Source organism: Camellia sinensis, chromosome 12 (genome assembly GCF_055761805.1).
Source record: "Camellia sinensis isolate YWXY chromosome 12, ASM5576180v1, whole genome shotgun sequence".
In the NCBI taxonomy this organism is placed as follows: Eukaryota; Viridiplantae; Streptophyta; class Magnoliopsida; order Ericales; family Theaceae; genus Camellia; species Camellia sinensis.
The window spans coordinates 134,752,626-134,779,651 of record NC_138972.1 but is presented as its reverse complement, the minus strand read 5'-3'; the positions used below and the strand labels follow the sequence as shown (position 1 = coordinate 134,779,651).

The 27,026-nt window shown below is 37.0% G+C and overlaps 1 pseudogene across 1 annotated transcript; it reads left to right on the top strand.

Annotated features, from left to right (window-relative positions):
- Window positions 1-26,368, top strand: LOC114294674 (serine carboxypeptidase-like 18; annotated as a pseudogene). Its single transcript, XR_014347255.1, has 14 exons — window positions 1-328; window positions 450-591; window positions 6,961-7,037; window positions 7,144-7,266; window positions 8,341-8,443; window positions 8,543-8,580; window positions 8,698-8,799; window positions 9,854-9,940; window positions 10,035-10,187; window positions 10,274-10,345; window positions 10,435-10,553; window positions 25,726-25,839; window positions 25,929-25,986; window positions 26,103-26,368. The product of XR_014347255.1 is annotated as a serine carboxypeptidase-like 18 (transcript).
- The last annotated feature ends 658 nt before the right edge of the window (window positions 26,369-27,026 follow it).

Here is a 27,026-nt window from a genome sequence, read left to right as displayed (position 1 = left end):
GAAAAAAATTTACATCCGTAACTCCAATATCAAAATCGGAAGAATAAAAATGATTCTGGGTTCATGAAAATGATCATTATACATTGATCGTCCCTTCCGGATTTTCTTTTGCCTCTATTGGCTCATAAATTTTTTCACAGATGGTGCAAGTAGAAGCCATTGCTGCTTCTCAGAAGCAGCTTCTACAAAAGCCAAGTTGCGCTTGGATCAGATGGGTACAAAACCATCTTCTTCTTCAACTTCTCTTGGCACAACCAGTCCTTGGTGGTCAGATTGTCAAGTATTTACCTGGTTTTGATGGTGAACTTCCCTTCAAACTTGAAACTGGGCAAGTCTTTTTTTTTTGTTGGGTTTTTTCCCCAAAATTTTTTTTCCAGTTATTTGTGGGTACAAATTGGCAATTTGCTTGAGTTGAAATCTGATGATGGGTTTGTTGTTGATTTTGACAGATATATCAGCGTTGATGATTCGGAGTTGTTCTATTATTTCATTGAATCAGAAGGGAACCCTCAAGAAGACCCACTTTTTCTTTGGCTCACTGGTGGACCTGGCTGCACTTCTTTTCTTTCAGTGGACTCCTCTATGAAGTTGGTATATGTCTATATCTGTAGACATAGCTATATATTTATCTTTTATGTTCTTCTTTATTTTTCAGTATCAGAATGAAAAAAATTGCTGCCTTGTTTAATCTTCAATATTTGGGTTGAGTTCACTCTCTTATCTTAGCTGAGATGGTCAGAGACTAAATTATTATTTTTCTGGGGAAAATAATAATAATAATAATAATAATAATAATAATAATAATAATAATAAAAACTAGGGTTTTACATAAATTTCAAATTAAAACTTGGGTTTTGAATTTTGCGAATTAAAGCCCAGTACTTTTCAAATTACATCAACAATAGAAGTTGGAAACCTTGTGTTGCATTTAATGGCATAACATACTACTATAATAAATTTGGTGCTCTATTTATTGGAAAAAAACCATTTTTTGTTGTAGAATGTTAAACGGACACCTGTGTATGCTAGGGGTTTAGGTGAGTGCTATGAATAGTTTGGCTGATTCTGATTGATCAATTTCTATATTTTAAATTTGAAATATGAACATAGTAGGCTGATTACAATTTAAAAATGAAAATTAGAATTGACCATGAATGCTAACAGTAATTGAGCATGAAAGCCAAATGAATTGAAAGATTCATGTTTGGTTTGCCAATATGGGCTCCAATGTTACATCAATATCAGCCGTTGTTCGGTAGACCAGTTAAAATTCCTGGGAGTTCCTTGTAAGGCTTGTTGGGAACCTGCTTCAGACTTAATTAATTGCTGGCCTTTTGTTGTTCAAAATGGATGTTTCAGTTTTATTTTTTATTTTTGCAAATTTTTACCATTTTAATTATTTGCTTAGTTTTTTACCCCGTTTCATTCTCTTCTGAAATCAGTCAAAGCATTGCTCTTACACATTACTAAACTTCACTTGCAATCATGGTTGTATTGTATGAATCATACGATTCATGAGAGTGACCAAAAGAGCTGATTCAGCAGTGTCCAGAGCCATCAAAATAATGAAAATTGCAGCTTGCTTAATTTTTTAAATTAATTTTTATGTAAGCTTTTTGAGTGGTCTTGGCATTTTTAGATAGCTTATGCAAACATCCCTCAATATGACATTGTATTGTATAGCATCCTAGCTTGACCCAGCTTGACCTTGTGTAACATATTTGGAAGGCTCTTAACTAATGAACTGATTGTCTGGCGGCATATCTCTGATGATGCAAGTTGCTCCTTGTGTGGTTATCATAGTGAAACAGTGGTTCATGCTTTAAGAGATTGTTCCCTTCCACGAACCATTTGGCAGCGATTGGTGCCAATTAACCTACGTGAAAGATTCTTTAGTCTCCCTTTAAAGAGTTGGACTGATGCTAATATGGGTGGGGAGCTGGGTGGTCTGGAAACTAAGGATCATTGGCAATCACTCTTTATGTGTGCTATAGCCTCTGTTTGGTTTTGGTGAAATAAACTGCGCCTCGATCCAGAGTTTGTTCCGCCTTCAAATCCAGTGATGGAAATCTATGGAAACATTGAGGAGGTTGAATTAGCACAACGGTTCTGTATTCAGAAACAGAGAAGGTGTGTTAGAGTGCAATGGCAGCCACCGATGGGCCATTCCATGAAGATAAATACCGACGTCTTCAGTTGGCAATCCGGGTTGTGTGGACATTGGTGGGTTAATTCGAGACAGTCATGGGCTTTGGATTGGAGGATTCTCCAGAAGAATGGGATGGGCAAGTGCTATAGCTATGGAGCTGTGGGCCATAATGCAAGGCTGTTGTTAGCTTGGGAATGGGGTTTTCGATTGATTGTGTTGGAAACAGACTCTCTTGAGGCGGTGTCGCTGATACAACATCCAACTGAGGGACATGCAGAATACAACTTAGTGGCTCAAATCTGTCAAATTCTGGGGTGGAACTGGACGTGTCATATGTTCCATGGGCCTCGTGAGGCAAATCAATGTGCAGTTTTTCTTGCTCATGAGACTCTTAAAGGATCCATGGAGCTTCAGATCTTTATGGAACCACCGATTTGAATTTGGCCGTTATTGGCTCTAGATGCTCCTGACTGGAGATTTCCTAGTTAGCTGTTGCTTTAATTTTTCCATTGCTCCCCCAAAAAAAAAAAAAAAAAAAGTTTTACATTGCACTCTGAATTTTAGGAAACAAAGATTGGTTGCCAGTCATCCTGGGGTTGCACAAGTTTTTGATAAATGAAGATATTTTACACTGTTAGGAATGGCTTAGCAGGACAGATCCATCCTAAGTTTGGCAAGGATGGTGCTGATCCTTGCACTAACCCCTTAAATGTCTATATCTTTTTAATCAACATTGGAAATTTTAAAGAACCAAACTAAACCAAATTAAACCTTGTGTTAAAATCTACCATCACCTACTCCACCTACTACACCTACCACCTACTACACACTACCACCTACTACACACTACCACCTACACCTACCACTACCACCTACTACCACCTACTCCACTACATCTCCTATACAAGGAGTTCCTCACCATTTGTAATTGATAACAACATTCAATAATCAATAATACATCAATTTTTACATGGTATCAGAGCTATAGGTTAAAGATTTTGGCGTTCTTCGCCTTCCGGCGGGTGGCAACCTTGCCTTGACCGCCCGCCGGATCTCAACCAATTCAAACCTCCCTCTCCCTCTCGGCACCTCACTGTTGCCATCACTCAAGACATACACACTGATACACACTTAATGCCTACAAAAATGTTTTGGCTGTTGCAGTTGCAACTGAATATTCCTTCCCCCAGGCAGACAAAGTTAAGGAGTACCTCGAGGATCCGACCAAGTTTGCTGTTGCTGTGGCTCCTGTTGCAGCTGCTGCTGATTCTGGTTCTGCTCCTGCTGCTGCTGTGGAAGAGAAGGAAGAACCAGCGGAGGAGTCTGATGATGACATGGGTTTCAGTCTGTTCGATTAATTTAGCAAGCTTGTTTCAATCTGCCGAAGCTCTCTCCCAGTCTGCCTCACTCCCTCGGCCTCGTACAGCTCGAGATCCTCCAGCTACACCGATGCTCCTCCTTCCGCCACCAGCTACACCGTCCTCCACATCATCGGCGATCTCGTCTCCCTCCATAAACGACCAAATCAGACCTTCGAGATGGCATCTCAATCATCAAACTGAGATTTACGAGTCCAAAGCAGGGATGGAACTTCTTGACATCATCCTAACCAAGGGAAGTTACAGTGCCGAAAAATCCAATAATCAAGTGGCCTCATCGCCACCATTTTTTTGTGGATCTCCACCCAGCAGGGCTTCAAACCCTATAATCCAAGACTTGAAATTCGGCAACAACATGTTTAGTCCGTTACCGCAGGCACCCATTCTGCCAAAATCTCCATCCTCGTCCGCACGCAAAGGAGGATCATGCGTTTGGGTGAAATCTGGTCACAAACAGGCCACTGTGAGAGTCGAGGGGTTCGATTGCTTAAACCGAGATCGCAGAAGCATATCCGTTGTGGCATAAAAATAAAAGTTAAAAAAAAAAAAAAAAAAAGCAAAGTGGAGCAAACACACGTGTGGCTACAACAATGAGAAAGCTCATGGTTTGATGAGCCACTGTATAGTGCCCTGTTTGTTTGGCCACTCTATTCTGGACTCAAAAGACCTCTCTGTGAAGGAAGACTTGGTAAGAGTGAGCACATGCATGTGTGTTGTTTTTCTCTCTCCCATGTGACCCACTCTCCAGCTTATATTTTTTCTTTTTTATTCTTTCCCCACACTCCTGTTTCCCACGATGCTCAGATTCTCCAACCTATATTTTTTCTTTTTCATTACACTCCTGTTCCCCACTACACTTTCCTCTTTTCTTTTTTTATTTTATATTTATTTTACTCCATCTTTTGAAAAGACACCGAAACATCACCTGGTTTGCACACCCATCATCTTACTTTTCCATTAGTGGTAGGACCCGACCACACAACTTTGAATCTCACATTTCCTTTTTATTTTTCCATTATTTTCTTTTCTTTTCAAAAAAAAAAAAAAAAACAAAACAAAAAAAACAAAAAAAAAAAAAACAAAAAAAAAAAAAAAGAGGAAGAAGCAGCAGAAGAAGAAGCACTGCACACCAAACTCATTTTATTCATCTCAGGGATCAACCCCGATCACAATTTTACACAAAAAAAAAAAAAAAAAAAGCACATCCACAGGCGGGATTTTTTCTTATCTACTCTGCCGCCAGTCTCTTCTTCTTGCCTCCGTCCTGGGCGGCCCTTGACGGTGCTGCCTCCGTGTTTCCCACTCCACTGGGCATGATCACTCCTCTCTGCTCCTCCACTGCAGCATATGGTGGACCTCCAAATCGGAACATCACGGTGGCCTTCCGCTTCAGCTCCTTGTTTTCTGTCTTTAACACACTTATCTCTGCTCGCGCATCCTTATACATGCGTTGGAGCAGAGCCAGTTGGGCATTTAACTGCTGCACCTCATTTGTCCTGCTCTGCAGCCGGTGCGACAAGTTTGTGACTGCAGTCATGGTTTCCACACATGACTTCAAAGTATACTGATTGGCCTCAATATCAGTTTGCACCGCCATTTTTTGCTCCACCGACCGCATCGGAAAGTTCAACGGAGCAAAACCAGAGGTGTTTTGTTGAGGTTCACGGGCCACCGCACCAGTTATCTCTCTTGTTGACTCGTTGAGGTCGAGAAAGAGAGTGAGTAGACCACGGGATGAAGAGGCCATATTCTGGGTAGTTGAACGGGAAGAAGAGGCCATGTTTTTTGGGTTGCTGAGTGTTTCAGCGAAATAGCAATTTCAGACTGATAATGTTCGGAAGGGTTGGTTACAGAGTGTTTCAAGATTTGCAGCTCTTAGAGGCAATCTCTCATAAAACGAATATCTCTCTCAGAAAATGAAGAGTTTTTCAGAAGTTTTTTCCTAGGTTTTTTTGTCTTCGCTTTTGCCTCAAGCACAGCCTCTGCCTCAGTTTATAAAGACCCTGACGAAGAGGCAGACACGCGCATCATGCGCCTCTCGGCGCTCGCCGACAACATGGGCGCTCCTTTTGATAGGCACGCCTTTTGATGGCACGCCTTTTTATGGATTGGGCACGCCTTTTGATGGCACGCCTTTTGAAAAATTGGGCACACCTTTTGAGGGTGCGACTTTTTAGGGGTCCGACAAGACTCTGTAAACTGTCCCGACATTGATTCCGGTTAGCTCCTTCATGGGTCCGACAAGACTCTGTAAACTGTCCCGACATTGATTCCGGTTAGATCCTTCATGGGTCCGACAAGACTCTGTAAACTGTCCCGACATTGATTCCGGTTAGCTCCTTCATGGGTCCGACAAGACTCTGTAAACTGTCCCGACATTGATTTCGGTTAGTTTCTACAAGGGTCCAGCAAGACTCCGTAAACTGTCACAACAACTATCACAACATTGTCTGCTACAACGGTCCGACATGACCCCATAAACTGTCTTCTACATCGGTCCAACACGAGCCAGTGTCTTCTACATCGGTCTGCCATAACCATACAGTCTTCTACAACGATCTGACACGACCATACAGTGTCTCCTATCCATTTTTTTTATTTTTCAGATTGTTTTCTTGTTTTGTTACTCTCTCCAAACTCAAGTTGGTTAGTTCCTATCCCCCTTGAGTTTGCGGGGGGCTGTTAAAATCTACCATCACCTACTCCACCTACTACACCTACCACCACCTACTACCACCTACTACACATTACCACCTACACCTACCACTACCACCTACTACCACCTACTCCACTGCATCTCCTATATAAGGAGTCCCTCACCATTTGTAATTGATAACAACATTCAATAATCAATAATACATCAATTTTTACACCTTGTGTCCCACTTAAGTGGGGTTAGCTTAAAGAATGCCCAATTTAGTCCTAGTTGATAGGATCTGGGGATGGGTAGATTGGGTACAGAAACTGTTGGCATAATTTGGACAACCATTAAAATTAATAATCTTTTATGAATGATAGTATCTCAAGCCGTACAATTTATCCTAACATCCCTTTTTCACATGACGTAGATAAACTTATATGGCCTCATACAAGGTCAGGGCATACAATGTTAAATTGAAAGTGGGTACACGAGTTAGTTAAGCTTTTTTCTAAGTAGTCAAAATTCTCAGTGGTTGGAACCTATGCTAAACCCGCCCCAGATTTGCAATCATGGTTTTCTTGAACCATTTTAAGTTTGGGTTTCACTCTTCACATCAAATTCTTAATTGTATTGTTGTATGTGATCTCTCAACCTTTGAACCTAATCGTTAATACTTGTATGCTCTTGAAACTAATCTGTTGCCACTTTTGATGCTTAAATGCAGTTGGTGGTTCCCTAAAGAGATAAAATGACTTCTCTTATAACTTTATGCTTTCATTTTCTTTGTGTAGGTCCAATGGAGTATGACATTGATAACTACACTGGAGGGTTACCAAAATTGAAATATTATCCATATGCAAGGACGAAGGTAAAAAAACCTTACATGCCTTGAATTGTTTTTATTATATGTATATTTTTTTGTTTCTGATTTCTTTTTTGGTAATTGTTATTTAAAATTGTGTTAAATTATGTAGACCGCTAGCATGATATTTCTTGATGCACCTGTTGGCACTGGTTTCTCTTATGCAAGAACCCCTGGAGGTTGGCCTACATCAGACACAAAATCAGCTGAACAGTCGTACCAGTTCCTCAGGAAGGTGAGTTAGAAAAAAAGAAAGAGCAATTTCATTACTATTACAGCAGACAAAACTTACAGTGGGATATAAACAATCAATTTGATCATGCAGACAACACTTGTCGTGAGAGATTGATTATGTATGGAGACAAGGGTTTTAATTTTTAAATATCAGCCGTCGTATCGGCCAATATGTATCGGAATTTTGTACTTCCAATATTGATATTTACCGATATATCAGCCGATACTATTTGACTTGGGCTGATATATGATCGTATTTCTAGTACCTACGTATCTTGATCGTTGTTGTCAAATCGGGATACGGATTGTGTATCGTTTTTTAATTTTTCTGAATCGCATATCGTATCGTATTGTGTATCGTAAAATGTTTTAATACCTTTAGAAATAGGTAAAAAGATAAGTGTAGTTATAAAAAACAAATATCTTATGATAATAAAATACTAAACAATATATAATTCGGTCAATTGCAAAAGCAAAGTTCCTTAAATTAAATATATACATGCAGCAATACATATTATCTTTATAAGGCATAAATTAATAACACAAGATTCTTAATACGATACAATAGATATGTCAAAAAGGTAAAAGTAGCTTTTTTTTTTTTAAAACAGGTTAATGAAAATTTTTGACAATATTAATTTACATAAAAATAATTTGAATTTTTTTTCTTCAAATTTGCTACAGAAATTGAAGTATTTATGTACCATACATATCGCATTATGTATGGCGTATCGTATATAACATCACATATTGCATACGTATCATAAGATGCATTTAATTTAAGATACGTATTGATGATAGTATCGATTTCCTTCTAAAAGGTATCGAATTGTAAGATACGTATCATGAATCATAAGATATTGATCCTGATACCATTATTTAAAACCATTATGCAGATCTAGATCTGCATTATCTAATATCCTAAAAATCATCATGAACTACTGGGTTCCATTCTATCACGACTGTGTGGCTATGACCACTGCCATGGCCACTTTGGAAATTTTGTCAAAACTTTCTAGCCATGTCATGGAAGATTTGTTTGTTAATTAACTTTATTTTTCTCAACATGATGCAGTGGTTGGTCGAACACCCACAATTTCTCTCCGTTCAACTATTTGTTGGTGGTGATTCTTATGCAGGCCTTACTGTCCCATTGATCACTAAAAAGATAATAGATGGTATTTCAATTTCATGACTACTAATTTTACTTTGTTCAGTAAAAGCAATCTCTCTTCGAATTCTAGCTCACTCTTGGTGTTTGGTTTATGGACTTTCAGGTAACAAAGAAAAAGCCAAGCCATATATGAATATCAAAGTACATGACCTAATTAAAGACATGGATTGCTTTCAGTTAGTCTTTTTGGCTATTGCAATTTATCGTTGCATTATGTTTCTGAGTGATTTAAATCAATGGTCTTTGTAATGGTATCAGGGATACTTGGTTGGATGCCCAGGGACTGATTCAGTTATTGATGGGAACTCAAGAGTAGATTTTGCTCATAGAATGGCACTTATATCGGATGAGATCTATGAGGTAAATCAAAATCTTCCATTGTAATAAGTCACATTATATTTGTTAGCTTAATATGCATTGTTGGACCGATTTCCTATTAGCTTAAGCTTTTGGGACAATTGGTGACTTGACATGGTATTAGAGCTCTGGTTTTAGAAGATCCTGGGTTAAAGTCTTGTTGCCTCCATTATCTTTGTCATTGTGAACTCTGTTTTGTCTATCTTCGTGGATCTTGTTTGTCAATTTATTTGTCTATCCACGAGCGAGACGGGGTCACATGTGAGGTGGAGTGTTAGCTTGATACGCATTGTTGGGCCTATCGGCTTAATCTTTTGGGACAATTGGTAACTTAGGTCTCGTTTGGGAACAGACTTTTTTAGTAACTTTTTGGCTTTTTGACTAAAATGTGATGTAAAAAAAACTAGTATGTTTGGGATGACTTTTTGGCTTTTTACGAAAAGATGTGTAAAAAGTAGAGAGAAAATGGATAGATTCCCTTTTTGGTATGAGTCGTTGGCTTTTTGATTTTTTTAGTAACTTTTTAGCTTTTTGGCTAAAAGGGACACTTGCCAAACGAGGCCTTAAGAATGTCCCCCTTTTTTCTTTCTTTCTTTCTTTTTTTCTTTTTCTGCCCTTTTTTTCTGTGTTTTGTGCTGTGGGTCAGTGAACTGGGGAAGGGGGGAGGGGAAGTGGATCTTCTCTGTTAAAAGGTATAAAGTGAAAATAGGGACTTTTACGTATGGGACACTTTACAAGCACTAATTTGTGGCCATATGAGGCATAATTGTATATAATCTACTATAATGTGAGAAGCTTACTGTCTTTGCCTGTATATGTTCAAGCTAGTTCACACATGTTTATGATTTTGTGTTGTTAATCCTTCTTTGCTTATTTTTCCTTTAATATCTGTTGCCTCTTGAGTGATGCTTTTGAATGCAAAACAAGTGGCATCTTTATCACTGAAAGTCAAATTTTAGCAAATAGAAAGAAATTGTAGTGGTTAATATTATTCCTTTTACGAGGTTTGTTGTTATTCTTACCCTTGTGATAATTGTAATGGTTTATGCTTTTCCAGAATGCGAAAAGAAGTTGCAATGAGAACTATATAAATGTAGATCCAGCAAATACGGCATGCATAACCGCTATGGGTGCTATACAAAAGGTTAGAGGAATTAAAGTACTTCTGACTTCTGGTACATAATGTATGTCCATCAGGTTCTGCAGGCTTAGAAGTTGAGACCTATTTGAATTTGTAGTGTCTGAAAGATCTGTCTGACAAAGATATTTTGAAACCCAAGTGCGATTTATCATCCCAAGATCATCCAGAAGGCCCAGACCGAAGATTTCTAAAAGAAGGTTCTTCAGAGTTCCTACTCTCGCCATCAACGTTTCCAAAACCTTGGTGCACTGTAATCTCTCTCTCTCTCTCTCTGTGATTACAGCTTGTTTATGAGATGTAAAGAGAGATGGGTGGCTAATTTTAGTTCTTTAACAGACTTTGAAGCTTACACACAATAGAATTTGGGCAAATGATGATGGTGTTCAAGAAGCATTGCATGTTCGGAAGGTACGTATTGTAATGCATACAATAATGTCATAATGAATGTAAGCAAAATCTCACTGAACAGTCTCAGATATTGTAATGATGGAAATCAGGGAACTGTACCACGTTGGGAGAGATGCAACAACAGCTTATCATACACCCAAGATGTCTTGAGTGTTATTGCTGTTCATAAAGAACTAAGTAGATCATCCTTGGAAGTACTTGTAGAGAGGTCAGTATATACACGTGGCTTGTACATACCCTTCACTAAATTGATTTTTTTATTACGAGGAACCCCCTGACCCTACCTTCAGTGAGACCTGGGATAAAACCCCGGATATGTGAGACCACCCTGTTAGCCTCACATATTGTGCAACGTAGGGACACGAACCTAAGACCCCTTCGTGGGTTACTGTTGGAATTAGGAAATAGTGATATAATAATTATGGTAGTGTTGGAATTTGGAAATCGTGATATTGTAATTATGGTAGTGTGTATAAAATCTGTGATTGTGTCAACCACAGGTTTAATATCTTTTTTTGTCTTCGTTTCTTATTTTGTTCGTTTCTTATTTTGTAATATTGTTTCATTATAAATACAAGGCTCTACCTCATTCATAGGCAAGCCAAATAGTTATTTTTATTCTTTTTGGTATCAAAGCCAAAACACAGAAACCCTAGACCACCCCCTTCTCCCTGTTGGCCCCTATTCTTTACTGCCCAGCAGGTTCTTCATCTTCTTTCTTCTTCTTCCAGCAGCCAACAGACCTCCTCCCCCCTCTAGACCACCCGACAACCTAACTCACCACTCCTAGACCACCCAAACCACTTACCCACCCTCCTATACCCCTTGACAAGACTGTATTACACCTGCCGAGGGTCTTGTTGCTGCCAACCAGGTCTTATCTTGGCCTAGAGTACTTCGACCAGGTCTTCCCCTAGCCTAGATTGGTTCGACACCCTCTTCAGGGTGGTCTGAACCCTTTTTTTTTTTTCTTTTATAGGGTGTAGTGCTAATGTTTTTAAGCATTTTTCTGGACCTCTATTTTTCTTTTTTTTCTTTGTGGGCTACTTTGTTTATTCGGTAGCATTTAGCCGTTGAGTTTTTTTCGGCTTTTCTGGTTGTTTACTCGGACTGTGTTGCTGTATTGCTATCTATTTTAACCCTCATCATCTCCCCATGGATAACTTATCTTCTACCATTCCTACTGAGGTATCTATTGCGGTCTCCACCAAACATGTGCCTGTTTTAAGTACTGATTTTTCTCTTTTCCATCACACTCCTATTCATCGTATTACAAGTGTGGTGTTGAATGGGAAAAATTTTGCTGCTTGGAGCCATTTTCTTAAATTCTATCTTGGGGGAAAGGGAAAGGCCCATTGGCTTTTATGTACTATACACTAGCTGCGACAGACCTTACACGTGCTCAGTGGAATATCGATAACTGCACTTTATTGGGGTGGATGCTCAATTCCATGGAAGATCGGATTTATCATATGTTCCTTCCTTTATTGTGATACAGTTCCGAGTTGTGGCAGGCATTGTCACAGATGTACGCTCATGCTCACAATGATGCATGTATCTTCGAGCTTCACCAAGATATAGCCCGGGCCTCTCAGTCCTATCTTGGCCTTTCTATAGCTGAATTTTCTGGATATCTTCAGGCTTTGGGAGGAACTTGCTCAATAGGAGCCTTTGACTGACCTTCCACCAGAAACCGCCTCTCTTGTGTCCAAGAGGCTTGCCCGACAGCACACTTATCAGTTTCTCATGGGTTTAGACTCTGAATTTGAATCTCTTCGAATTCAAATTCTAAACATATCACTCATGCCATCTCTTTATGAAGCTTTTGCCACTATTGACAGTGATGAGCGTCGCTGGCGATTGGTTCAGCCTAGTGTTCCTTCAATACCTCCAGTTTTAGTAGATCAGATGGCTCTTGTTGCAAGTTTTGTTCTTGGAGTTCCAGCAGTTCTGTTACTTGTCATCATTGTGGTGCGCCTGGACATGTCAAAGCTCGTTGCTTCAAACTTCATCCTGAGTTGGGGCAACGCCATTCCCGTCCTCGTGGTCCTACTACATGTGGTTTTGGCCCTGCTCGCACTACTGCTTTGATGGAAGTTACTCCTGCTTTTGAGCCTCCTAATGTCCCTAATCTACAGCAGCTATAGACTCAGATTGGTCAGCTTCAGGCCCAACTTGGGTCTCTCACCATTGGTTCTCTTGGTCTATCATTTTCTACTGCCACCCTTGTTACAGGTACTTCTACTGCTTTCCATGTTCGGTTTGCTAGTCCTTTATGGATTTTGGATTCTGGGGCTAATGATCATATGACTGGTGAGTTTTCTTTTCTTTCCTCTCCTGCACTCACCATTGCTGCCCAATCTGTGTGTCTTGCTGATGGTTCTTGCTTTTCTGTCCAACATAAGGGTGTTGTGTCTTTAACCCCTGATATCACTTTATCTTCTGTGTTGCATGTTCCCAAGTTTGCTTATAATCTCTTATCTGTTAATCGTCTTGCCAAAACTTTTATTTGCGCCGTCATCTTTTTACCTTCTTTGTGTCTTTTACAGGACCTGAGTTCGAAGAGGATTTTTGGCAGGGAATATGAGCGTGATGGGTTATACTACTTTGGGGATCCACCGGACCAGCCTTCTTTGACTTTCGCTAGTTTTCAGGCTTCTATTTTGCCTACTTTTATATTTTGTGTTTTTTCTGCTCAAACTTTAGAGTTATGGCACGCCCATATGAGACATGTTAACTTTCAATATTTATGTCAACTTTTCCCGTTATTAAATAAAGCTTGTAAAGATTCTAAATTTCATTGTGTTACTTGTGAGTTGTCTAAACATATCCGTACTAGTTATATATCACATATGACACGTGCCACTAGTGCTTTTGACCTTATTCATTCTGATGTTTGGGATCCCTCTCCAGTTCTTTCTTTTTCGGGTCATTGTTATTATGTGACTTTTATTGATTATCACACTAGGTGCACTTGGGTCTATTTACTTCGTCACAAGTCTGATGTGTTTCCCATCTTTGTTTAGTTTGTGCAAATGGTTAAGACACAATTTTGTACCATTGTCAGGAACATTCGCTCTGACAATGGTGGAGAATACATCTCCAATGAGTTTCGTTCTCACCTTAATCGAATGGGTAATCTTTAACAACTTACATGTCCTTGGACCCATGAACAAAATGGTGTGACTAAACGTAAAAATCGTTTTATTATGTCTGTCATGCGTTGTCTTCTTCGTGGTATGAGTGTGCCCAAGTCTTATTGGCACATAGCTGTTCTTACTGTTGTCTATCTCATTAATAGGACTCCTAGTTTTGTGTTACATGGCCTTACTCCATTCCATATTCTTATGCCTAATATTACATTTTTTCCTCTTTTGTCTCGTGTTTTTGGGTGTACATGTTTTATTCAGAACCGGCATTCCACTTGCACTAAGTAGATGACAAGTCTATTTGTTGTGTCTTTTTGGAGTATTCTTCCATGTTTAAAGGGTGTAGATGTTTTAATCCCGTGTCTCGTCACTTTCACTATACTCTGGATGTTACTTTTTGTGAGGATCTTCTTTTTTTTAGTCCTAACCCCACGTTGCATGTTTCCCCTTCAAATAAGTGTTTGCCCGGTCCTCATTTTGGATGAGGTTGTGGATAAGGTTGACCTTCCCTCTCATCCTCCACCTTCGCCTCCTTCCCCCCTTCCCTTGCAGGTATACTCTCGCCGCCTTTGTGCTTAGCCCCCTCCTGCCACATCTTCGGATCTTAGGTTGGATAATTCTTCTCCTTTGCATACGTCTCCTTTCCTTTCTCATCATAATCCTCATCGGGATCGACATCTCCCTAACTGTTGGGGTTATCTGTTAGTACTAATCATCCCATTTCCCAGTATCTCTCATATGACAGGGTTTTCGACTCGTATCATTCTTTCCTTGCAAGCTTGAATCCAAGTCTATTCCTCAGTTAGTGCCAAAGGCCATTCAGAATCCGAAATGGGTGGAGGCAATGCAGACTGAAATTGCAACTTTAGAATAGAATCATACTTGGGATTTGGTTCCTTTACCTTCTGGCGAGAGTACCGTGAGTTGTAAATGGGTTTTTGCTATTAAGTACTTACTTGATGGCTCCGTTGACTGTTACAAGACCCGCTTAGTGGCCAATGGCTTCACTCAAGTCCTGGCAAGGATTTTGGTGTTACCTTTGCACCAGTTGCCAAGCTTACATCTGCTTGTCTTCTTATCTTTCTTATAACATCCCATTCTTAGCCCCTTTATCAATTTGATGTCAAGAATGCCTTTCTGCATGGAGATCTTCTTGAGATGATTTATATGGTACCTCCTCCTAGTGTTCGAGCTGATGGGGAGTATTCGGGGCAAGTATGTCGACTGCGCAAGTCTTTGTATGACTTGAAGCAGTCTTCACGAGCTCAGTCTGGTCGTTTCAGCTCAGTCATCATCTCCATGGGCTTTTTTTAGTGCCATTTAGACCATACTTGCTTCATCCGTCATAATTTTGCAGGTCAATGTATAGTCTTGTTGGTGTACGTGGATGATATCATTCTCACCAGTGATGACTCTATAAGCATTGATAAAGTAAAATGGGATTTGGGACACACCTTTGATATTAAGGATTTAGGGAATCTCAAGTATTTTCTAGGAATTGAGGTGGCTCGCTCACAGCAGGGGATTTTCTTATCCTAAAGGAAGTACACTTTTGACTTACTTAAGGATACTGGTATGTTGGGGTGTAAACCTGTTTCTACTCCTATGGATGCCAATATTAAGCTCACATCAGATTCTGGCGAATTATGTTGGGCGTCTCATCTATCTGACCAATACTAGACGTAACTTGACATTTGCGGTTAGTGTGGTTAGCCAATTTATGCATGCACCTCGTACAGAACATTTTGATGCAGTTCATCACTTCTTGAGATATTTGAGGACCTCTCTTGGCTTGGGATTGTTCTTCACAGCTGATCCTCAATATGGACTCTCCTGTTTTATTGATATTGACTATGCAAGATTTAGAACGGATAGATATTCTACTTCCGCCGTCTGTATTTTTTATGGTGATCATCTTATATCATGGACAAGTAAGAAGCAAGCAGTTGTTTCTAGGTCTTCTGCAGAAGCTGAGTATAGGGTTATGGCACAAGGTACTTGTGAGATTATATGGCTGCTTTCTATTTTGGCAGAGTTAGGATTTGAGGATACTGCTCCTGCTTCTTTGTTTTGTGACAAGAAGTCTACTATTATGTTGTCTTTTGATTATGTCCTACATGAGTGTACTAAGCATGTAGAGGTTGATATACATTTCATTCGAGAGAATGTTTGGATTGGTTTTGTGAGATCATCCTTTGTCTCTTCTTCTTAGCAGTTAGCAGATATGTTCGCCAAGTCTGTAGGCCCAACATTACTCCAATCGTCTATCGGCAAGCTGCATTTATTGAATATCTTCACACCAGCTTGAGTGGGTGTGTTGGAATTAGGAAATAGTGATATTATAATTATGGTAGTGTTGGAATTAGGAAATAGTGATATTGTAATTATGGTAGTGTGTATAAAATCTATGATTGTGTTAATCACAAATTTAATACATTTTTTTTTATCTTCGTTTCCTATTTTGTTATTTTCCTATTTTGTAATGTTGTTTCATTATAAATACAAGGTTCTACCTCATTCATAGGTAAGTCAAATAATTCTTTTCATTCTTTTTTTACTTGGGGACTTACCATTCGAGCTATCCCACAGAGATTCACTACATTGTTCTTGTGATAAATATTCATAATTCTGTTGACCAAATATACTATACACTTACATAAAAAATAAAGATATAATTGCAAGAAACAAGAGTATCAAATTTTTTTTTTTTTTTGATGAATAACCACACTTTATTAGAAAAGTATCAAGATGATGCAAAGGATACAAAAATAGAAGTCACAAAGGCTTAACAGATTAACAAATCAAATCCTTCATAAAATCTACAAAGGCCAAAACATCAGGATCAACTGAACTTGTTACCCAATTATACAAAATCGTAAGTAGCCGTCGTTCTAACCAAGGAGCCGAATGAGACATCCCCTGGACAAGTAAGAAGCAAGCAGCTGTTTCTAGGTCTTCTGCAGAAGCTGAGTATAGGGTTATGGCACAAGGCACTTGTGAGATTATATGGCTGCTTTCTATTTTGGCAGAGTTAGGATTTGAGGATACTGCTCCTGCTTCTTTGTTTTGTGACAAGAAGTCTACTATATGTTGTCTTTTGATTATGTCCTACATGAGTGTACTAAGCATGTAGAGGTTGATATACATTTCATTCGAGAGAATGTTTGGATTGGTTTTGTGAGATCATCCTTTGTCTCTTCTTCTTAGCAGTTAGCAGATATGTTCGCCAAGTCTGTAGGCCCAACATTACTCCAATCGTCTATCGGCAAGCTGCATTTATTGAATATCTTCACACCAGCTTGAGTGGGAGTGTTGGAATTAGGAAATAGTGATATTATAATTATGGTAGTGTTGGAATTAGGAAATAGTGATATTGTAATTATGGTAGTGTGTATAAAATCTATGATTGTGTTAATCACAAATTTAATACATTTTTTTTTTATCTTCGTTTCCTATTTTGTTATTTTCCTATTTTGTAATGTTGTTTCATTATAAATACAAGGTTCTACCTCATTCATAGGTAAGTCAAATAATTCTTTTCATTCTTTTTTTACTTGGGGACTTACCATTCGAGCTATCCCACAGAGATTCACTACATTGTTCTTGTGATAAATATTCATAATTCTGTTGACCAAATATACTATACACTTACATAAAAAATAAAGATATAATTGCAAGAAACAAGAGTATCAAATTTTTTTTTTTTTTGATAAATAACCACACTTTATTAGAAAAGTATCAAGATGATGCAAAGGATACAAAAATAGAAGTCACAAAGGCTTAACAGATTAACAAATCAAATCCGTCATAAAATCTACAAAGGCCAAAACATCAGGATCAACTGAACTTGTTACCCAATTATACAAAATCGTAAGTAGCCGTCGTTCTAACCAAGGAACCGAATGAGACATCCCCTGGACAAGTAAGAAGCAAGCAGTTGTTTCTTGGTCTTCTGCAGAAGCTGAGTATAGGGTTATGGCACAAGGCACTTGTGAGATTATATGGGTGCTTTCTATTTTGGCAGAGTTAAGATTTGAGGATACTGCTCCTGCTTCTTTGTTTTGTGACAAGAAGTCTACTATTATGTTGTCTTTTGATTATGTCCTACATGAGTGTACTAAGCATGTAGAGGTTGATATACATTTCATTCGAGAGAATGTTTGGATTGGTTTTGTGAGATCATCCTTTGTCTCTTCTTCTTAGCAGTTAGCAGATATGTTCGCCAAGTCTGTAGGCCCAACATTACTCCAATAGTCTATCGGCAAGCTGCATTTATTGAATATCTTCACACCAGCTTGAGTGGGAGTGTTGGAATTAGGAAATAGTGATATTATAATTATGGTAGTGTTGGAATTAGGAAATAGTGATATTGTAATTATGGTAGTGTGTATAAAATCTATGATTGTGTTAATCACAAATTTAATACATTTTTTTTTTTATCTTCGTTTCCTATTTTGTTATTTTCCTATTTTGTAATGTTGTTTCATTATAAATACAAGGTTCTACATCATTCATAGGTAAGTCAAATAATTCTTTTCATTCTTTTTTAACTTGGGGACTTACCATTCGAGCTATCCCACAGAGATTCACCACATTGTTCTTGTGATAAATATTCATAATTCTGTTGACCAAATATACTATACACTTACATAAAAAATAAAGATATAATTGCAAGAAACAAGAGTATCAATTTTTTTTTTTTTTTGATAAATAACCACACTTTATTAGAAAAGTATCAAGATGATGCAAAGGATATAAAAATAGAAGTCACAAAGGCTTAACAGATTAACAAATCAAATCCTTCATAAAATCTACAAAGGCCAAAACATCAGGATCAACTGAACTTGTTACCCAATTATACAAAATCGTAAGTAGCCGTCGTTCTAACCAAGGAACCGAATGAGACATCCCCTGGACAAGTAAGAAGCAAGCAGCTGTTTCTAGGTCTTCTGCAGAAGCTGAGTATAGGGTTATGGCACAAGGCACTTGTGAGATTATATGGCTGCTTTCTATTTTGGCAGAGTTAGGATTTGAGGATACTGCTCCTGCTTCTTTTTTTTGTGACAAGAAGTCTACTATTATGTTGTCTTTTGATTATGTCCTACATGAGTGTACTAAGCATGTAGAGGTTGATATACATTTCATTCGAGAGAATGTTTGGATTGGTTTTGTGAGATCATCCTTTGTCTCTTCTTCTTAGCAGTTAGCAGATATGTTCGCCAAGTCTGTAGGCCCAACATTACTCCAATCGTCTATCGGCAAGCTGCATTTATTGAATATCTTCACACCAGCTTGAGTGGGAGTGTTGGAATTAGGAAATAGTGATATTATAATTATGGTAGTGTTGGAATTAGGAAATAGTGATATTGTAATTATGGCAGTGTGTATAAAATCTATGATTGTGTTAATCACAAATTTAATACAATTTTTTTTTATCTTCGTTTCCTATTTTGTTATTTTCCTATTTTGTAATGTTGTTTCATTATAAATACAAGGTTCTACCTCATTCATAGGTAAGTCAAATAATTCTTTTCATTCTTTTTTTACTTGGGGACTTACCATTCGAGCTATCCCACAGAGATTCACTACATTGTTATTGTGATAAATATTCATAATTTTGTTGACCAAATATACTATACACTTACATAAAAAATAAAGATATAATTGCAAGAAACAAGAGTATCAAAATTTTTTTTTTTTTTTGATGAATAACCACACTTTATTAGAAAAGTATCAAGATGATGCAAAGAATACAAAAATAGAAGTCACAAAGGCTTTACAGATTAACAAATCAAATCCTTCATAAAATCTACAAAGGCCAAAACATCAGGATCAACTGAACTTGTTACCCAATTATACAAAATCGTAAGTAGCCGTCGTTCTAACCAAGGAGCCGAATGAGACATCCCCTGGACAAGTAAGAAGCAAGCAACTGTTTCTAGGTCTTCTGCAGAAGCTGAGTATAGGGTTATGGCACAAGGCACTTGTGAGATTATATGGCTGCTTTCTATTTTGGCAGAGTTAGGATTTGAGGATACTGCTCCTGCTTCTTTGTTTTGTGACAAGAAGTCTACTATTATGTTGTCTTTTGATTATGTCCTACATGAGTGTACTAAGCATGTAGAGGTTGATATACATTTCATTCGAGAGAATGTTTGGATTGGTTTTGTGAGATCATCCTTTGTCTCTTCTTCTTAGCAGTTAGCAGATATGTTCGCCAAGTCTGTAGGCCCAACATTACTCCAATCGTCTATCGGCAAGCTGCATTTATTGAATATCTTCACACCAGCTTGAGTGGGAGTGTTGGAATTAGGAAATAGTGATATTATAATTATGGTAGTGTTGGAATTAGGAAATAGTGATATTGTAATTATGGTAGTGTGTATAAAATCTATGATTGTGTTAATCACAAATTTAATACATTTTTTTTTTATCTTCGTTTCCTATTTTGTTATTTTCCTATTTTGTAATGTTGTTTCATTATAAATACAAGGTTCTACCTCATTCATAGGTAAGTCAAATAATTCTTTTCATTCTTTTTTTACTTGGGGACTTACCATTCGAGCTATCCCACAGAGATTCACTACATTGTTCTTGTGATAAATATTCATAATTCTGTTGACCAAATATACTATACACTTACATAAAAAATAAAGATATAATTGCAAGAAACAAGAGTATCAATTTTTTTTTTTTTTTGATAACTAACCACACTTTATTAGAAAAGTATCAAGATGATGCAAAGGATACAAAAATAGAAGTCACAAAGGCTTAACAGATTAACAAATCAAATCCTTCATAAAATCTACAAAGGCCAAAACATCAGGATCAACTGAACTTGTTACCCAATTATACAAAATCGTAAGTAGCCGTCGTTCTAACCAAGGAACCGAATGAGACATCCCCTGGACAAGTAAGAAGCAAGCAGTTGTTTCTAGGTCTTCTGCAGAAGCTGAGTATAGGGTTATGGCACAAGGCACTTGTGAGATTATATGGCTGCTTTCTATTTTGGCAGAGTTAGGATTTGAGGATACTGCTCCTGCTTCTTTGTTTTGTGACAAGAAGTCTACTATTATGTTGTCTTTTGATTATGTCCTACATGAGTGTACTAAGCATGTAGAGGTTGATATACATTTCATTCGAGAGAATGTTTGGATTGGTTTTGTGAGATCATCCTTTGTCTCTTCTTCTTAGCAGTTAGCAGATATGTTCGCCAAGTCTGTAGGCCCAACATTACTCCAATCGTCTATCGGCAAGCTGCATTTATTGAATATCTTCACACCAGCTTGAGTGGGAGTGTTGGAATTAGGAAATAGTGATATTATAATTATGGTAGTGTTGGAATTAGGAAATAGTGATATTGTAATTATGGTAGTGTGTATAAAATCTATGATTGTGTTAATCACAAATTTAATACAATTTTTTTTTTATCTTCGTTTCCTATTTTGTTATTTTCCTATTTTGTAATGTTGTTTCATTATAAATACAAGGTTCTATCTCATTCATAGGTAAGTCAAATAATTCTTTTCATTCTTTTTTTACTTGGGGACTTACCATTCGAGCTATCCCACAGAGATTCACTACATTGTTCTTGTGATAAATATTCATAATTCTGTTGACCAAATATACTATACACTTACATAAAAAATAAAGATATAATTGCAAGAAACAAGAGTATCAATTTTTTTTTTTTTTGATAAATAACCACACTTTATTAGAAAAGTATCAAGATGATGCAAAGAATACAAAAATAGAAGTCACAAAGGCTTAACAGATTAACAAATCAAATCCTTCATAAAATCTACAAAGGCCAAAACATCAGGATCAACTGAACTTGTTACCCAATTATACAAAATCGTAAGTAGCCGTCGTTCTAACCAAGGAACCGAATGAGACATCCCCTGGACAAGTAAGAAGCAAGCAGTTGTTTCTAGGTCTTCTGCAGAAGCTGAGTATAGCGTTATGGCACAAGGCACTTGTGAGATTATATGACTGCTTTCTATTTTGGCAGAGTTAGGATTTGAGGATACTGCTCCTGCTTCTTTGTTTTGTGACAAGAAGTCTACTATTATGTTGTCTTTTGATTATGTCCTACATGAGTGTACTAAGCATGTAGAGGTTGATATACATTTCATTCGAGAGAATGTTTGGATTAGTTTTGTGAGATCATCCTTTGTCTCTTCTTCTTAGCAGTTAGCAGATATGTTCGCCAAGTCTGTAGGCCCAACATTACTCCAATCGTCTATCGGCAAGCTGCATTTATTGAATATCTTCACACCAGCTTGAGTGGGAGTGTTGGAATTAGGAAATAGTGATATTATAATTATGGTAGTGTTGGAATTAGGAAATAGTGATATTGTAATTATGGTAGTGTGTATAAAATCTATGATTGTGTTAATCACAAATTTAATACATTTTTTTTTATCTTCGTTTCCTATTTTGTTATTTTCCTATTTTGTAATGTTGTTTCATTATAAATACAAGGTTCTACCTCATTCATAGGTTAGTCAAATAATTCTTTTCATTCTTTTTTTACTTGGGGACTTACCATTCGAGTTATCCCACTGAGATTCACTACATTGTTCTTGTGATAAATATTCATAATTCTGTTGACCAAATATACTATACACTTACATAAAAAATAAAGATATAATTGCAAGAAACAAGAGTATCAATTTTTTTTTTTTTTTTGATAAATAACCACACTTTGTTAGAAAAGTATCAAGATGATGCAAAGAATACAAAAATAGAAGTCACAAAGGCTTAACAGATTAACAAATCAAATCCTTCATAAAATCTACAAAGGCCAAAACATCAGGATCAACTGAACTTGTTACCCAATTATACAAAATCGTAAGTAGCCGTCGTTCTAACCAAGGAACCGAATGAGACATCCCCTGGACAAGTAAGAAGCAAGCAGTTGTTTCTAGGTCTTCTGCAGAAGCTGAGTATAGCGTTATGGCACAAGGCACTTGTGAGATTATATGGCTGCTTTCTATTTTGGCAGAGTTAGGATTTGAGGATACTGCTCCTGCTTCTTTGTTTTGTGACAAGAAGTCTACTATTATGTTGTCTTTTGATTATGTCCTACATGAGTGTACTAAGCATGTAGAGGTTGATATACATTTCATTCGAGAGAATGTTTGGATTGGTTTTGTGAGATCATCCTTTGTCTCTTCTTCTTAGCAGTTAGCAGATATGTGCGCCAAGTCTGTAGGCCCAACATTACTCCAATCGTCTATCGGCAAGCTGCATTTATTGAATATCTTCACACCAGCTTGAGTGGGTGTGTTGGAATTAGGAAATAGTGATATTATAATTATGGTAGTGTTGGAATTAGGAAATAGTGATATTGTAATTATGGTAGTGTGTATAAAATCTATGATTGTGTTAATCACCAATTTAATACATTTTTTTTTATCTTCGTTTCCTATTTTGTTATTTTCCTATTTTGTAATGCTGTTTCATTATAAATACAAGGTTCTACCTCATTCATAGGTAAGTCAAATAATTCTTTTCATTCTTTTTTTACTTGGGGACTTACCATTCGAGCTATCCCACAGAGATTCACTACATTGTTCTTGTGATAAATATTCATAATTCTTTTGACCAAATATACTATACACTTACATAAAAAATAAAGATATAATTGCAAGAAACAAGAGTATCAATTTTTTTTTTTTTTTTTGATAAATAACCACACTTTATTAGAAAAGTATCAAGATGATGCAAAGAATACAAAAATAGAAGTCACAAAGGCTTAACAGATTAACAAATCAAATCCTTCATAAAATCTACAAAGGCCAAAACATCAGGATCAACTGAACTTGTTACCCAATTATACAAAATCGTAAGTAGCCGTCGTTCTAACCAAGGAGCCGAATGAGACATCCCCTGGAAAACACGCTTATTACGCTCCAACCAAACCAACCATTCAAGACAATGAGAAGCAAGCATCCACGTTTCCGACGCCTTCTCCCAACTCGACCCCCAATCCAACTTTGCAAAACTATCTTAATTGAATCCGGCTGCACCCAAGCTAAGCCCAAAGTCGCAACAAGAGGCATCTAAAGTTGAGGAGTAACCGGATAATGAACCAGTAAATGATCCACTGATTCCGCATCACCACAACATAAGCAACACCAATTGACGAATATGTAGCCATGACGAATTAAATTATCCAAGGTCAAGATATGCTCCAACATGGCTGTCCATACAAAAAAAGCTACCTTGGATGGCATATCCGACACCCAAACACATTTCCAAGGGAAAACAACTGCTTCCTCATGAACAAGCACACCATAATACGAAGATATAGAAAACTTTCCCTTAGCCCTAGGACAATCCCACACAAGGTTCTAAAAAGCGGTTGCGGTCGCTGTAACGGTGGCGGTGACGCGGTTGCGGTTGCGGGGTGTAAAGGCCATAGTGTAAAGGTTGCGGTAACTGGAAGCGTGAATTTTTTTATTTTTCGCACAATTTGAAAAAAACTTACCGATACGCATATTTTTTTTTCCATGATCATATTTATTGGGTTAAAAATAAATATTGATCAATTTTTGTAAATTTTTAAGTATGATCCAATATATTTCATATTTTTAAATCACTATAAACTGAGTTTTTTACATTTTATTTTAATAATTAATGACTTTATATTTTACAAAAAATTAATCACTAACTATTATATATAAGATAAATAATGACAAAAGTAAGAATAAATAAGAGCCTAAATATATATATATATATATACATATTTTAACCAAGCCAAATAGATAATGACCATATTTATTATTATTATTATTTTTAAACAATATATAGATAGACACACACAAACAAAATGGTTTAGTGATAGCAGCTGAATAGAATAGCATAAGTCTTATAGTTTCAACAAATCAATAACATGTTCTTCATCTTCCGTATTCTTTCTCTCTCTATCTCTTGCTCCTCTATTTTCTCTCTTTATCTTCCCTCTTCTCTCTATCCCTCTTCCCCCATTTTTAGCTTTTTTTTGTGTTTTTTACAGTTTAGAACCATTACGTAACGATGCGTAATAGGCCGTTACGGCACCATTACGACCGCTACGGTAGCTGCTACGGCCGACACACCTGTGAATCTCAATCACACTGCAAAAGCGGCCGTAACGGGTGGCGGTAACCGCCAAAACCGTTACGTAACTGCGACCGCTTTTTAAAACCTTGATCCCACACCAAAGAATCTTGCCCAGCCCCTCCAACTCGCAACTCATATAAAAAACCCAACAGCTCCACCAGTTGATCTTGCTCTCAATCCTGTACATCGCGGCACAAACGCACATTCCAAACAGTCGAGTCCCCTTGCCCAGACCAACTATTTAGCAACTACTAATTATTTAGCAACTAAAAATTAAAAATATTTAGCAACTATTAATATTCTAGACCAACTATGACTTCCAATTCTACTTTAATCATAATATAAAATTTTAATGACTTCTAATTCTACTTCAATATAAAAATAGAAAATTTGAACTTTTGACCACCTAGATTATTTTAGACATAGTGGGTGTTTGGAAATTTGCTATTTTAGTAGGCTATTTTAGTTTTTGGCTATTTCAGTAGGCTAAAATTTGTGTGTTTAGGAAGATAGTTGAATTTTTTATAATTGGATGTGATGTTTGTGAGAGAAAAAATGAAATAATTATGAATTTGATGTGACATTTTGTCTTATTCACTATTTTAGCTTATTTTGTCTTTTTGTGAATTTTAACCTAAAAAACCAAAAAATAGCCTTTGTCAAACACTTCCATAATAAAACTCATATATAATGACTCATTTAATAACTTGACCCAAAATAATAAAACCCATGGGCGACTTCTACAACCCATATCCAATAATTATTGGATATTATATCCTTAATTACTAAAACCTACTATAATGTACTTCATGTGAAATTTTAGATTTGTTCTTTTTCTTCTTTCCATGATCTTCATCACTAGACTAGGCATGGAAATTGGCCCACCTGGGTTTTGGCATGAGCCTAGCCAGCTCAGACCTAATTTCCAGAACCCCCGGCCCAAGCCCAGGCCAATCAATTACTTGTGAATTTTATAAGAATACCTATAACTTCCAAGTTTGAGGATTTTTTCTGGTCTAATAGTCTAAAATACTCTGCTACTATCAACATAATCAAGCTAAGCTGGCTTTTAGTCAGTATTATTCCTACTTTGCTCACTAATATTTTTCTCTCTTTCAATAGTGGTGATCATGACATCTCTGTTCCTTACATGGGTACCTTAAAATGGATAAAGTCTCTCAATTTGACCCTCGTTGACGATTGGAGGCCTTGGTTTGTTGATAATCAAGTTGCTGGGTGGGTGCTTTATTTTTTTCTCAAAAATTTGCAACATTGTTAAGTTGGTAAGCCATCGACGTTTCTATTCACAGTGCTTCTTAGTTCAGATACACGATGAAGTATTCAGAGGAGCATGGATATCACTTGACTTTTGCAACCATAAAGGCTAGAAATATCTTTTTGTTACTTTCTTTAATATATATATATATATATATATGCTATGGAACTGAAAATTAAAGACAATTTGCAAAATCTAATATTTATGCTTTGTATATATGTAGGGCGCGGGTCACCCTGCTCCAGAGTACTATCGCAGGGAATGTTATTGTTTATTTGACAGGTGGATTAATTATAATCCTGTTTAGTTAAATACTTGCTAGCTGCTTCCAGTTTGATCTTGTTTTTTGTACCACGATGTTGAAAACTTTGAACAACTAATAGTAATAGTTCAGAAGATGTATGTTGTTGTGTTTGTTTTTATAGATGATGTCTATTATACTATCACTCATTTAACATCTATGCCAGAATTCCCAAAGCCTTTGATTTATTGTGCTTGATGTAATTTTCATGCTCTCTCTCTCTCTCTCTCTCTCTCTCTCTCTCTCTCTCTCTCTCTCTCTCGTCCCCTTCAAATGCTAGTGGTTGGTTCTCCATCATTTGCTATTTGGTGGTTAATTTTAAACTCCCGGAACACACAGTCAGTGAAAGCACACACAATCGTAGATGTGCTTAACTACTATTCAAATCTCTCTCTCTCTCTCTCTTGTAGTCCTATGTCTACGAAGACTTCGACTTCTCAATTTTTACAAGTGAACCCACCATTTGAACAACACAACTTATTGAAGGAATGGTGGAACCAAACAAGAACTTTAGCTGGATCTATACTGGATATATAATACTGGCCCACTTTTAGATTTTTCTTGTCTTTATTGTATAGTTTAATTATCTAATTTTGATGTTGTTCTTTTTGACAAAAATATAAAAACACAAGCTAAGTAGTGGTACACACAATATTTTCTAAGCCTAATACAATTAATTAGATGATAATTATCCTCTATTTTTAAGGCTAAGTAGTGGGGGGGGGGGGGGGGATAAATGTTTTTGAAAATACAAATTGCCCAAATTATTTTAAAATTTCACTTAAAAAAAATTCAAATTCAAAATTCACGAACTATTTTTAAAATTTACAAAACCAAATAGAGTTG